The sequence below is a fragment of the Megalobrama amblycephala genome, linkage group LG4 (genome assembly GCF_018812025.1).
Source record: "Megalobrama amblycephala isolate DHTTF-2021 linkage group LG4, ASM1881202v1, whole genome shotgun sequence".
Classification (NCBI taxonomy): Eukaryota; Metazoa; Chordata; class Actinopteri; order Cypriniformes; family Xenocyprididae; genus Megalobrama; species Megalobrama amblycephala.
Window position 1 is genome coordinate 30680207 of NC_063047.1, and position 15775 is coordinate 30695981.

The 15775-nt window shown below is 39.4% G+C and overlaps 1 long non-coding RNA gene across 1 annotated transcript in view; it reads left to right on the forward strand.

Annotated features, from left to right (window-relative positions):
• The first annotated feature begins 732 nt into the window (after positions 1-732).
• LOC125267309 overlaps positions 733-15775 on the forward strand; it is a 25404-nt gene continuing 10361 nt past the window's right edge. The window contains exon 1 of the long non-coding RNA XR_007184649.1: positions 733-1156. This is a non-coding gene — a long non-coding RNA (uncharacterized LOC125267309). The remainder of the gene's footprint in view (positions 1157-15775) is intronic.

Here is a 15775-nt window from a genome sequence, read left to right on the forward strand (position 1 = left end):
CCCAAACTAACAGTGTTAATTTGCATATAACATTTATGAACGCGAGTAGTTCAGCAAATCCGTATCAGCGCAGCCACCAGTTACGTGATACGCCAGCAGATCTTGCGCTGTTCTATAATTAGGATTCTGTGAGTGTTTCTTTAGCGGTGCTGCTGCAGATTTCAACTTCAACCTGGTGTTTAATTGCCAGAAACTGCATCGGCCTGATGTTTATTTAGTTGTTCATTCGATTGTGCCGCAGTGTGTCACGTCACAGGGTTTATCCTACTCGTTTTCATTTGCCACCTTCAAATATTTTGACATGACAGGAATGCGGGGTTTGTTTAATTTATCTAGGCCTAACTAGTGATCCATTTGCAAACATAAATACAGTGAGCTACCATGCACGTACGTTTTAGTAGAATATAATGAATATTTCATCACTTATAATACCCGTCATTTCATAGCATAAAAGGCCTTTGAATGGCAAATGTAATTAATCTGTATGCCTAAATAAATTCCCCTTCTGGGTTTCTGTTCTACGCAATATTCCTGTCAATCAACGACATGAAATTCAACGTTCAAAGTTGTTTATTCACCTTGAGGGTGTTTAATCCGAACAGTTATCTCCTGAGCTAGCATATTGGCGCGTTTTGTATTCATTCGCATACCGCGCAAATGCATTTGTGTCTCTCCGTGTGCCGTTTACGAGGAGCTCCCCTGGTTGTAATTTGAGTGTGATTTCTGCGGGTGTGTGTGTTTGTTTGTTTGTTTGTTAGCTCTCCTGTCAGACAGCTCTCTCAGGGGTTGAGTGGAAAATCCCTGCAACGGAGCTGCTGTTCCATTAACATTCTCCACAACAGGCAGCCCAAGCCTTCACACACTGCCGCAGCAGAAGAATTTCTTTATCGCTATCACTCTGTTTCCCTCCCTTTCCCTCGCCACGTCTTTCTCTATCACATTGTACACATTTGTAGGTGTTTTTCACCTCACTCCATCTCGGTGACCCTCTCCTCCTGTCTCACGTTCTCAATCTTTGTTCATTGTCCTGTAGATTTCCCTCAGAGAGAAGGCTGAAACCAGCAGAGCAGCGCCAGGCGCATTACACCGTCCTCAGCGTTTGACCGTTCGGCCAGGGGCAAGATTAATTCACCTCAATCTGACATCAAGAAATGAGGTGGGATCCCTGCACTGCTACACGTATGCATTATTAAAGTGGCTTAAAAGGCCATATCGTATAATTCTTTTTACTTTTTAAAAGGGATAGACCACCTCTTATGCATAATATCAATCAATTATAAAAACCCATGCTAACTCTTTAAACTGCATCCTAAAGGAGTCTGCTTTGATCATTCCTCCTTTGGGAAATACACTTCGGCCTGCCACAGCCTAAGCTCAAGCGAAGCAAAACCAAAGCAAACTATTTACCACAGGATACTATCTAATAATTTCCTGTGATTTTGATATATGTGGCTCCAGAGGATATATGTGCTCTGAATATCTGAAGAATCAGTAACTGACTCTGAAGTGCACCAAAGTGTCAAAAACTCATTGTGTGTGATACTCAGCAGGCATACTAAACACAAACTAGGCCTATTTGAAGGGGGGGGGGAATCATTTTTTTTATATTTCAGGCTAATTTTCTTCTTCAACACCGATAACACTGATATTTTAAAAATTAAAAAAGATGATTTTATTTTTGTATGCATACTAATATACACTCACCGGCCACTTTATTAGGTACACCTTGCTAGTACTGGGTTGGACGCCACTTTTGCCTTCAAAACTGCCTTAAAGGTGCTACAGAGGATGTTTTGTTTTATACATTTTTGCAATATTACTTGAAACTGTCTTTACTAACTGATAAAAGACTATTTATTAGGTGCACTGAAAGGGAATAATATTAATATACATCATCTGTGCACGAGGTAGGGCCTTAAAAACATCAGCCAATCGTTAACGCGATCATCGCGTAAACGATTGGCCCTCTGGCTTGTCAATCACTGCCATGACGTTCCTTGTGAGAGATGTGCGCGGCTGCGCGCTCCAGTAACTTTCCACACTCCACAGGCGCCGCATGCAATGTTTTTGTCAGGAGACAGGAGTAACAACTGCAGATTATGAGTTACCTGCAGTGAGTCCGACATAATGAATCCACTAACACGACACAACGAATGGCAGTGGTAAACAAACACTCGTGTTCCAATACTCGTGCATGAGTTTTGGGAGGCGGTCCCTCGAAATGAGCTGTGAAGGAGGGGGGTTGTTCTTACGCATGCGCTCATTTCAAAAACTCACTAACAGTCTTTGGTTTCTCAGTCGACGAAAAGATCCTCTGTAGTACCTTTAATTCTTCATGGCATAGATTCAACAAGGTGCTGGAAACATTCCTCAGATATTTTTTTGACATGATAGCATCACGCAGTTGCTACAGATTTGTCAGCTGCACGTCCATGATGCAAATCAGCCATTCCACCACATCCCAAAGTTGCTCTATTGGATTGAAGTCTGGTGACTGTGAAGGCCATTTGACTATAGTGAACTCATCATGTTCAAGACACCAGTTTGAGATGATTTGAGCTTTGTGACATGGTGTGTTATCCTGCTGGAAGTAGCCATCAAGAGATGGTACACCGTGGGCATAAAGGGATGGACGTGGTCAGCAAAAATACTCAAGTAGTGCTTGTTTGTGAAAGAAAAAAAAATTCTAATTGGAAAACCTTTCTGGTGTTTTCTGATGTTTCACAATGAAGGAGGAAGCTGTTGTAACTCAGGCATACAATGTCCGATCTGCGCCAAACTTCACATGTGTGATAAGAGTCCTGACCTGAAGACAAGATTTCAGTCTTTCACATCTATATGCCAATATTCAGTTAGTCATAGCGCCATCTGCTGGCAACAGGAAACAGCATGCTTTACACTGTAATTCACTCGCAGAAACACATTTCAATATGCCACGAAGTGCCAAACATACTAGAAACACATTAAATCATGCAACACTTGGCTAAGTGCTAATGTTTGCAATTAACGCCACGAAACAGGAAGTTGTTGTAACTCCGGCATACAATGTCCGATCTGCTTCAAACTTTACATGTTTGATAATACTTCTGGCCTGAAGACATCTACATGGCATCTAAGACATCTATTCAGTTACGGTTACAGCACCACCTTTTGGCAGCAGGAAGTGTGGCACTTTGAAATGACTTTGCCATAATTCTCCAGTGTTTACTCGCTTACATGCATGTCGCCCACTGTTCACTGTTTTCCTAAGTCCAACGGGTGGCGGTGAGCCCGGGTGCGAGGGCCCTTTCATCGCTGCTTATAGCTTTAATTATTTCTGTTCTTCCTTTATCCATCTTCACAATTTGCCAGATTGTTTTTTTGTTCATTTTCATTTAAAATAATACCAAATAAGCATATATACTGTATATGTAATCATATTATATATATATATATATATATATATATATATATATATATATATATATATATATATATATATATATATATATATATATATATATATATATATATATTGCTGCCAAAACAGCCCTGACCTGTCGAGGCATGGACTCCACTAGACCCCTGAAGGTGTGCTGTAGTATCTGGCACCAAGATGTTAGCAGCAGATCCTTTAAGTCCTGTAAGATGCAAGGTGGGGTCTCCATGGATTGGACTTGTTTGTTCAGCACATCCCACAGATGCTCGATTGGATTGAGATCTGGGGAATTTAGAGGCCAAGTCAACACCTCAAACTCGTTGTTGTGCTCCTCAAACCATTCCTGAACCATTTTTGCTTTTTGGCAGGGTGCATTATCCTGCTACGAGGCCACAGCCACCAGGGAATACTGTTTCCATGAAAGGGTGTACATGGTCTGCAACAATGCTTAGGTAGGTGGTACGTGTCAAAGTAACATCCACATGGATGGCAGGACCCAAGGTTTCCCAGCAGAACATTGCCCAAAGCATCACACTGCCTCCGTCGGCTTGCCTTCTTCCCATAATGCATCCTGGTGTCATGTGTTCCCCAGGTAAGCGACACACCCGGCCATCCACATGATGTAAAAGGAAACATGATTCATCAGACCAGGCCACCTTCTTCCATTGCTCCGTGGTCCAGTTCTGATGCTCACGTGTCCACTGTTGGTGCTTTCGGCGGTGGACAGGGGTCAGCATGGGCACCCTGACTGGTCTGCAGCTATGCAGCGCCATACGCAACAAACTGTGGTGCACTGTGTATTCTGACACCTTTCTATCAGAACCAGCATTAACTTCTTGAGCAATTTGCGCTACAGTAGCTCGTCTGTTGGATCGGACTACATGGGCCAGCCTTCGCTCCCCTCATGCATCAATGACAGGGTCATGGTCACCACTGTTCCTTCCTTGAACCACTTTTGATAGATACTGACCAGTGCAGACCGGGAACACCCAACAAGAGCTGACCCAGTCGTCTAACCATCACAATTTGGCCCTTGTCAAACTCACTCAAGTCCTTACGCTTGCCCATTTTTCCTGCTTCTAACACATCAACAAAATGTTCACTTGCTGCCTAATATATCTCACCCACTAACTGGTGCCGTGATGAAGAGATAATCAGTGTTATTCACTTCACCTGTCAGTGGTCATATGTTCTGCCTGATTGGTGTATATATGTATAAAATAGAGAGAGAGAGAGAGAGAGAGAGAGAGAGAGAGATTTTGTTGTACAAAAACTCCTAATATATACATATTGTTGGATTTGCCACATGAGGGAGATATACAGAGAAAGAGAGAGATGCATTGTTGTTCTTGTTTGTTTCATTCCCATTATTTTTCTCTAGGAAAAAGAGGTTTGATTTTACATGGCTGACCTTTATAGAGATGGCACAGTTTCCTGCATTGTGCACCACAATTTATTTATGTTTACACAGCCGTAGGAGGAAGCCAAAGGGAATGTTACACAAAGAGAGAGAGAGAAAGCACATTATGACATGCAATTCCTGAACAGTGACTGATGCAGTTTGGAGGAAAACAGTAATACATCAGTGTGACCTGAACACCACAGACAATAACATCCTCTGACAAAACCCATCACAACAGCCCCACTACCTGCTCGCTGCAAGTCAAGTTGACATTTTGGATGTCATAACTCACGATTCACACCTGTTTACAGGCTCTATCCTTGACACGACTCAATTCCTTGACCTTGAAAACCATCGATCAAAATCACTTCCTGACCGTCCCTCAAAAAAAAAAATGCTCATTACCTGCATGCGGGTTACAACAGTGGGAGCATGACATCACACATGAGAGGTCATCAGCTTTAAGAGCGCTCGAGATGAGCTGGATGATAAATAAAGCACTCGGATGTGCTGCTCACACGGACTTCATTACATTCCCGGGTGTGTGGGATGCATCAGGTCTCTTGCTGATGGATCAGTGAGGTTAATGCAGTTCAGGCCCACTGTGCTGAAGAGGCAAACAGGTAGAGATCGACTCGGATGTAGGGGCTTCAGCTCACCCACGTTACATTATGCAAATAGATATCATTTGTCATTAAGTGGCAATTAACCCCTCTTCGCAAATTTTGAAGTACTACAAAGACAGGTTTGGGTAAGTGTCCTATCCAGTTTACATAATATACTATCACAACCATTAAAGCCCACTTGTTTTTATGGCTTCGGCAACGCAGTGTAATTATATACTTGGTAACCTGCATAATATTATGTCCAAAACAGTGGTTAACTATTAATTGGCCTTTCTGTTCGGATGGATTAAAGTTTAACTTCCATTTTGGAAATACTTTCTGGAAGTAACATTTAAAATTATTATGATTCCTAGATATTTTGATGCATATTTGGATTTGCATGACCTACTGATCACCCCATGAGTCACAATTGCTACTCTTATCTTGTTAATGCAGGGACTCGAACCATATCTAAACACCAGCAAGAACAAAAACATGGCAACCACTCACAACACCCTAGCAACTGCATGATAATGCACTAAACACAACAGCCATTTACTTTTCATGATCCAGTCGATGTATTAATGTGTTGGAAATTTAGTTTTGGGTTGATCCTGGTGCATTGGCATAATTCATATATATTCATATATAAAAATCAACAGATAAAAAAATAAAATCCATTTATTGTTTTGCACATCTTAGAATAATGGTCATCAAAAAATAATGAAGGTATGAGAATTATGCAGTAACAAGAAAAAAAAAAACCTAAAAGCCTGTTCACACCAAGAACGATAACTATAAAGATAACTATAACAATATTTGCATCCACACCAATGAACGATAATGGTCTGTTTATTCTAAGCTCACGTGCTGCGGTTTCAAAGTCTGTACAGCATGTCATTGAACATGTTTTTGTTGATCTTGTTGCATTTACACAGCTTTAATCAGCAGATGTCAATAGCATGCTATGTTTAGAGTGGATAGCTAGTGTAATCGATCTAATCTAGTCAATATAGCAAAGTGGAATAAAAACAACACAACTGCAAATTCAAAGAAAGTAAGACAATGTTGTCAAAACTAGCGATGGTTACCTGAGGTAATCTTATCTTGTTTGCTAGCCTAGCATAACGATCTCATCTCAGTTAATAATTCTCACCATTTATTTCGGATTGGCTGTCAGTGTTTTATCGTTCAACACCTAGAAAAAGAATTGTTCAGAAAGTGACCCAACAATATCGTTCCTCTATAGTTATCGTAATGGCTGTGGTGTGGACTATTTAGAATATTTATTGATTTTTAAAACTATATCTTTACCGTTATTAGTGGTTCAAGCGTGTTGAGCTGAAACCCTGTTGTAATTGTTAAAATTTCCAAGGATCAGCATTCTCCCCTAAAAGTGATTGGGCAGACCAAACCCTAAGTCGTAGAGACTTGAAACTTTGAAAGCTTGTAGTACTCACACAGTCTACAACGTAGCCAAGGCTCACCCTGATCGACCTGATGGGGGCGCTACAGCGGTCAAAAGTACAAAATTGCTCATAACTCCTAATCCATTAGGTGTAGGCTCAAGTGTCTTATATCGTTGGGATCCTTGGCTTAAGATGATTCGCTCGTCGTTTGGTGAAAACTGCTTTGTGAAATTTTTGGGTTTTTTGAAAAACTTTTGTGAACTAGTCCTAGGTTTCTGGCCCGATAAGAACCAAACCAGTGCAGCAAGATTCTCTGGAGTCTGATTGTCAATAATTATCAAAAAAAGTTGAAATTTCGATTCATGGTCCCTAAGGGCCGCCAAAATGTTCGAAGTGGGTGGAGCCACTATAACTACTTCACTGTTAGTCCAACTGAGTTGAAAACTGGCATGCGGTGTCTTTGTCCGAGGTGCCATGATTGTCTACGAGGACACTGACGCATCAAAAAAAAAAAAAAAAAAACATGTCCGCCATCAGCCAATGAAGTTTGAGTAGCTATAAGACAAGGTTAACGGAGGCCCATTGTAAGGAAACTCGCTGTGCCTGTTTGACTCACTGCCCTAAAGGCCTGTGAGAAATTCAAAAGAATGCCCACGATATTCGTACCACATGGTAGAACTCCTCGTTCTGAGCAACTTTGCCTCTAGGATTGCCGCTGTTCATTGAATCGCTCGTTAAATTTTGGAAATTATTTAAAAAAACAACTAGGTTTTTTACTCAACCTTGATAACCATTAAAAAGCTTTATAAACCATAAATGTCCTATGGTAAATTGCCTGTATTGGCTGTAATTGATCTTTTCCATCTATGATTGAGATGGTTACAGGCTTGCTAATTAAAACATTATACCTTTTTATGCATGTGCTTATAGTCCTTAAAGTGCTTGAACCCCAATAATTGCTGCTCGCAACTATATTCTTTGTAGTTCTTACACGGCTCTGTGGAATACTTGATTCTGATTGGTCAATGGCGCCATCCAGCGGTATGTTATTCCCAGATAACAACCACTGAAAACAGATAACACAGGCTGAAGTCTGCAGCGCTATACGCTTGCTAGGAACGTTTTTTCCTCATGGAAGTTTTGCCTTTGGTGAGCTAATAAAATATTAAAATGCAGTCAAATCAATATTTTGTGTACAGTTATTTAAATATGTCATCCGGTATCGCAGATTCGCACTCTCGTTTCATACAAACACAGCGGCTGCCATTTTGCGACTATTGTTTTGCTCACTGTAATGGATTATAAGATAAACAGATACGATTTTAAATCAGTTTAATCTCAGATCAATATCTCTTATCCACATAATTATTAATGTGGTGTGACTGTACCATATCTCTTAAATGTCCTTGTGCGTCTAGTTTGAACGCTAGCACGCTAGCAACTGCTCTCTCCACGGAAGCTTTGCGTTTAAAGAGCTAATAAAATATTTAGACTCAAATCAATATTTCATGTCTAATTATTTACTTATGTGGCAAGTAGCTGTGTAATAAGCAGGATAATGTACATCCAGCCGGTTGTTATTGCAGAATATGCAAGACCTGATCACCATGTAGGGGTTTATTCTGCGATAACATCTGGCTGGATGTACATTATCCCTTACTTATCATTCATAGTGTGAATGGGCCTTAACTCTTAAATTTGAGCTTTTGCTTTCAGGCCTTTATAAGAATGAAAATAATATAAAGTGAATTAAGGAATAGGGAATGTTTAATGAACTGGGCAGCAAGAAAAGAAAAAAAGCCCTGGGTCCAGTTAGGGACCTTGAAATGACAGGGGAAGACCTCTCCACAAGCTCTGCCGAAACATTAAAAGTAATATATTCCAATTAGTATGGGAGGACGTTCAGCTAGGCTACATTTGCATTTGGCTACGCGCCTACATTTGTGGATAAGAGTATGTGTGTGTGGGTAAAGAGAGAGCTCACATAATAATTCTTCTTCAAAAAAGAAAAGAAAGTAACCAAAACTGCGGATAAGAACATTAAAGTGTAGCGTTTTGAATTACTCCTAAAATGTTCTATAGAAGAACATATGAAAAGACACAACACATTTAAACATGAATGGTGTTTTTCTGAAGCAAATATTAGATTTGGACAGCTGAAAATCCAAGTCAGAATTAATCCAGAGTCAAAAGATTCTCAAAGGAGAGGACAGTCCATTCGGCAAACCATGAATATCTTTTCAGTTTTTGAAAAGCAGTCATACAATATCAATGTCAAAGCATGAGCTATCACTCTCTCGCTTACTTTGACAGACAGAAGAAAGCTGCAAGTGTCTCAAATGCAATATTTTTCAGTTCTCAGTTACATTATTTGATCTAATACATAGGCTAAAATTCAAAAACAAGCTTTTCACAACCCGTCACAGGCTTCTGTGCTTGGAGGACAACCTCTAATAATTCAGGAGAGGCGATCTCTAGCGGCACTATGCAGCATAATTCACAATCACAGCGGTTTGATTGCAGGTTTAGAGCACAAACTCCTGCTACATTCTGCAGCGGGTGATTAACTGTCAATTGAATTACAGCCATAATTGCAAACCACACTGATGTTTTACCTAGCAGGCTAGAAGCTAGAGAGCATGAAATGCGTTTTGCCAGAGCCCACATCACCCTTCTCTCACAAAGTTTAACAAAACACTGCAAAACTTTCTTTTTGACACTGTGAAACTTCTTGCTTTGGAAAAGCACTGAAAATAATTTCACTGGTCAAATCAGCAACCAATTTCAGACCGGTGCTTTTGTTGAAGTTAACTTAATATTGTATTTTAGTTTAACATATTTTCAGAAATATAATATGCTCAATTACTTTGAGATCAAACAATGATAGATGGACCCCCTGTTGAAGACTCTTCACTACAATGTTAATTTTACTGTTTAATAAAATTAGTTAAGGTAGATGTCATATAACATTTAATTTGACAAAAAGTGAAAATGAGGCCTGCGAGAGACAGACATATAGTCTGTTAAATGGGTTTTAATGTTGTGTACTTTGGTGCAGAATATTTAATCAAAGAAATACTGAAAATATTTCCAAATATTCTCCATTTATTAAGAAATATTACCCCCAAAAAACATGGATTGTGAACATTAGATTAGACAGATATATACAGTAATACCCGAACTGTCATAAAGTAACACGCAAATGTGCATAAAGAAAGCTAACATAAGTGATACTACATGACAAAAACAGTTTCGCCATCTTAATATCTTAATTTTCCATTAAAAAAACAACCACAATCATAGAAAAAGCCACAGTGACAAAAACATCTGACAAATATAGCTGCAAGCAGCAATTACGGGGCCAAGCACAAAAACGGCACAAGAAGCCAGCCAACATGGCTGTGAGCATCAGACCAACTGCAACTGTGAGCAATTAAAGACCTATTAAGATCATTCTAGGCAAAAGAGCTAAAAAAAATGATAAAAAATGTGGATTTACTGGTTCATCACTTTCAACCAATAGGCAGCGCCGTTACCAAATTATTGTGGTATGGTCAGAGTGAGGTGACAATGACACTTGCAAAGTTTGGTGTCAATATGTTAAAGGTGCCATCGAATTGAAAATTGAATTTACCTCGGCATAGTTAAATAACAAGAGTTCAGTACATGGAAATGACATACAGTGAGTCTCAAACTCCATTGTTTCCTCCTTATAAATATCATTTGTTTAAAAGACCTCCGAAGAACAGGCAAATCTCAACATAACACCGACTGTTACGTAACAGTCGGGATCATTAATATGCACGCCCCCAACATTTGCATATGCCGGCAGCCAGTATTAACGTCTAGATGTGCACAGCTGAATCATCAGACTAGGTAAGCAAGCAAGGACAATAACGAAAAATGGCAGATGGAGCAATAATAACTGACATGATTCATGATAACATGATATTTTTAGTGATATTTGTAAACTGTCTTTCTAAATGTTTCGTTAGCATGTTGCTAATGTACTGTTAAATGTGGTTAAAGTTACCATCGTTTCTTACTGTATTCACGGAGACAAGAGCCGTCGCTATTTTCATTATTAAACACTTGCAGTCTGTATAATTCATAAACACAATTCATTCTTGCAGTCTGTATAATTCATTCTTTATAAATCTCTCCAACAGTGTAGCATTAGCCATTAGCCACGGAGCACTATCAAACTCATTCAGAATCAAATGTAAACATCCAAATAAATACCATACTTGCGTGATTAGACATGCTGCATGACGAACACTTTGTAAAGATCCATTTTTAGGGTTATATTAGCTGTGTGAACTGTGTTTATGCTGTTGAAGGCAAGCGCGAGCTCCGTGGGCGGAGAGCACGATAATTTAAAGGGCCAGCAGCCTGAATCGGTGCATTTCTAATTATGCCCCAAAATAGGCAGTTAAAAAAATTATTTAAAAAAAAATCTATGGGGTATTTTGATCTGAAACTTCACAGACACATTCAGGGGACACCTTAGACTTATATTATCTTGTAAACCTTTAAAGCATTGCAGAGATACAGCTTCAAGAGTCATTTTTGCATCATGCCTCAAATTCGTTGCTCCGGTAGACGAAAACTGTTTGACGTATCGACTTGAAATCCATAACTTTTTGTCGGCATGGTCTGAAGATGATACGGTTCAATTTTAATGAAAATCAGAGCAACGGTCTAGGAGGAGTTTGAAAAAGTAGGTTTTTAAAGAAAAACAATATGGCGGACAGGAAGTTCAGCCAACTATGGCAAATTTGATATCTATGTTCTCAGTTTCATTACAATTGGTTAATATAGTCAAAAGTTATTAACATTTTTGTAAATTTTGTTATAACTTGTGACCACAAGGTGGCGCTGCACCAAAACGTTTTGAGTATTGTCAGGGCATGGTGCCAAAGACCCATAACCAGTTTCGTAACGATACGCTAATGCGTTCGTAAAATACAGCTTTTTAGCACAAAATTCAAAATGTCCAACGGTCAAAATGGGGCATACCCATCAGAAGGTATAAGCAAAAATATCAATTTTTCATATCTCCGCACCAGAAGGTGGCGCTGCGCCGAAACACTGCATGTTGCCTCAGGTCATGCTTGTGATGACATGTACCAAGTTTGGTCTGAATACGATAAAGCGTTGAGGAGATACAGCCTTATGTCTATTTTCGCAAGCACTGCGTACAATTCGTTTGCGTGTTTTTTGAAAACAGTTTGAGGAATCGACTTTAATTCCAGAAATTTTTGTCGGCATGGTCTGAAGATGATCTGGTTAAATTTTCGTGAAAATCGGAGTAACGGCCTAGAAGGAGTTCGAAAAAGTAGGTTTCTTAGAAAATTCAAAATGGCGGAAAAAATGTCATGACGGAAAATGACGTCATAGGGTGCGACTTGAGCCGACTTGAGAATTTTGTTTCTAGCCCTTACGGTTCAAAAGTTATTAACATAACATGAGTGCAACTTTGGACAGCTGGTGGCGCTAGAGGGATTGAGTTAGAGACTCCAAATTTGCTATGGGCATAGTTCAGACTGTCCTCTAACTGTGTGCCAAATTTTACAACTTTTTACCATACGGTTCTATGGGCTGCCATAGACTCAAGAGCAGAAGAAGAAGAAGAATTTAAAAAAAAAAAGAACGGCAACAGATACAATAGGTGCCTCCGCACCTTCGGTGCTTGGCCCCTAATAACCAAAATGAGATCTGAAGTCTCAGAAATGAGGTGAAAATGTTACCAAAGTATTGGTGGTTGGCTGATAAACGCTGGCAAACATTGCCTAATAAGAGTGTGTTAATCATGCCAGCTTGAAGCTCAGCCTGACTATTCTTGCCACTGATAGGCCCTGATGAAAGGTAGTTATAATTAAAACCACTCATGTGTTCAAAATAAATGTCAGGCCATGTCCCTTGCCAGGGCATCGACACCACTGGGAGACGATGGCAATTACAGTCAATATTTCTCATTTCCACTAAGCTGTAGTGGAGGAATACTCTTCTCTATGACTCCCAGTGGACTATTGGCAGAATGAAATTCATTTGCCAAGTCATACACAGTGGCATCACTGTATCTGTTAATATATTGACCAACCGTTATGACATTTAAAGCGTGATATAAAGTATGAAACGCATCACACACTTCCAGGGAGTCTGAAACCAACTGTAAATGAGATGAATGTGAATGCTAACGAATGGGAATACTAGTAGACGTCCTTGGCTAGCACCCACTTACATACCTATTACCAAATCAGCTAATTAATATTCATGAGTCAAACTGCACAGTGCGTCCTCCCCACACAGCAAGAAAAATCTGCATTGATGGGCTAGAAAAGCATCTCATAAACTCTTTTAAAATCCAGATAAACAAGATGCTGAATCAGAGAAGATATAATAATCCCCTGCGACAAGCGTTGACTCTGTGATCGTCTAATTAGGCCTTAATACATGATGAGGAGAGGTACTAATAACAGCACACTTTTGCATATTCTGTGCTTTGGCTCACCATCCTTGGCCTCGGGAGTCTCTGCGGAGGATGTTCTGTGAGGACAGAGGGAATGTAGGTGAATTATGAAATCCTTTGCCTTTCATGTGTTTATTTAATATTAATTGCTGAGGTTTTTATTCGTTTTCTCAATGGATATGGCACAGTTAATAAAACAAGAGTCCAGACAGACACAATGAAAGAGAGGGAGAGAGAGAGAAACACACTATCTAATGATTCTTTGAATCGCGAAAGCCTCGTGGATCGCTCTTGTGCAGAATCCAGGTCAAAGCAGCAGAGTTCCCCGACTGGCACACAGAAAAGTGGGGCAAACTCAAACTTTCCCCCCCTCCTTTTCCAGTGAGTAAGCAGTATGACACACTCACAGAAAACATCACCAGTGATCATACCGAAATGAGACGGAGGGAGGGAAGCGAAGATTTAAGAGAGAAATAAAGAGGAAAAACACGTTAATGAGAGAAGGAAGGAAAGCAGGGAAAGATGGAATAAATGATGAATGTAGGTGGAATGAAAGAACGGGAAAAACAACGTGTTTTTCTGGCCTTACAGAAAGATAGTATTTCCAGGGCAGTGATATATGGTTGCTAGCACGTTTCTATGCTGTCGCAGGGGTGTTCAGAGAGGTTGTTAGGGTGTTGCTAGGCAGTTGCAGGGTTGTTCTACTTGTTGATAGAGCAATGGATGGATGGATGGATGGAAGGAATGACAGAGAGATAGATCAACAGTTAGAATGAACGATGGATAGAATGAACAATTGATAAATAGAATGAACAAATGAACAATAGATGGAACGATAGAACAGAACAACAGAACGATAGATAGAACAATAGAACGAAAGATAGAACGATAGAACAACAGAATGATAGATAGAACAATAGAATGACAGAACGATAGAAGGATAGATAGAATGATAAATAGAACAAAAGAACGATAAATAAATAGATAGAACAATTGATAGTATGATAGAACAATAGATGGACCAGTAGAACACTAAAATGATAGATAGAATGATGGAACGATAGCTAGAACGATGGAACTGTGTATATAACGATATATAAAGTAATGGCACGATAGATAGAACGATGGAACGCTGTCTAGAATGGTATGTTGAACAATGGAGCGATAGTTAGAACAATAGAAGGATAGAATGACAGAACAATAGAAGGACAGATAGAATGATAGATAGAACAAAAGAATGATAGATAAATAGAACGATTGATAGTATGATAGAACGATAGATGGAACAATAGAACACTAAAATGATAGAATGATGGAACGATAGATAGAACGATGGAACGATAGCTAGAACGATGGAACTGTATATATAACGATTTATAAAGTAATGGCACGATAGATAGAACGATGGAACACTGTCTAGAACAGTATGCTGAACAATGGAACGATAGTTAGAACAACAGAATGATAGATAAAACGACAGAATGATAGAAGGATAAATAGAATGATAGAATAATAGATACTGTCTAGAACGGTATGTTGAACAATGGAACAATAGATAGAACAATGGAATGATATATAGAACGGTATAGAGATGATGGAACAATAGATAGATAGATAGATAGATAGATAGATAGATAGATAGATAGATAGATAGATAGATAGATTTTTAAATAAGGTTTAGATATAAGGATTTAAATATAACGATTAGATATTTCAAAAAGACCCCTAAGTAAAGCATATACAATAACAGTATGTTGATCTTGTCAAGCCAACATAATGGCACGCCTGCTGAAGGAAGTCAAGGAGTCATGCTCCACACAGACAGACAAAAGGAAGGTGGGAGAAGAGAGGGAACAGAAGGGATAAAAGGTAGACAGTGTGACAGAAAAGCAAGTTAGCTGAGGATGAAAGAATTAGAGGATGAGAAGAGGAGGACTGAGAGAGAGAGAGAGAGAGAGAGAGAGAGAGAGAGAGAGAGAGAGAGAGAGAAGCTCTTGAAGAAAACAAGGCCATCAAAAAAGCAAGAGAGGCTCTCTGTGGTTTTTATATCCGTTCGTTCCTCTAAAAATAGAGAGGTGAAAATACTGACAAGCAGTGACACCATGAGCGTTGATTTCTGCATTGATGAGACAAGTGCATATGTGGCGGGAAAACCACTGTGTTGGGGGTTAAAAAGAGAGAAAGAAAACCTGTTTTTGTAGGATGAAGCAAAACGCTTGCGATTCGGATTACTCATCTTCTCTCCGTGATACTGATGTTGGTGCTAACTGTGAATTTGTGACAGAAGATGCATGTGAATTCTGGAAGTCAAAAAGAAGACAATGAACAAAGAAAATCAAACAAAAGTACAATGTTGTGGAGCAATAACACTGCAACAAACCTGAAATGTGTGCCTTTGAACAATGAACATTTTATATTATTTTATATTCAGTGTCACATGATCAGTCAGAAATCATTTCATTATGCTGA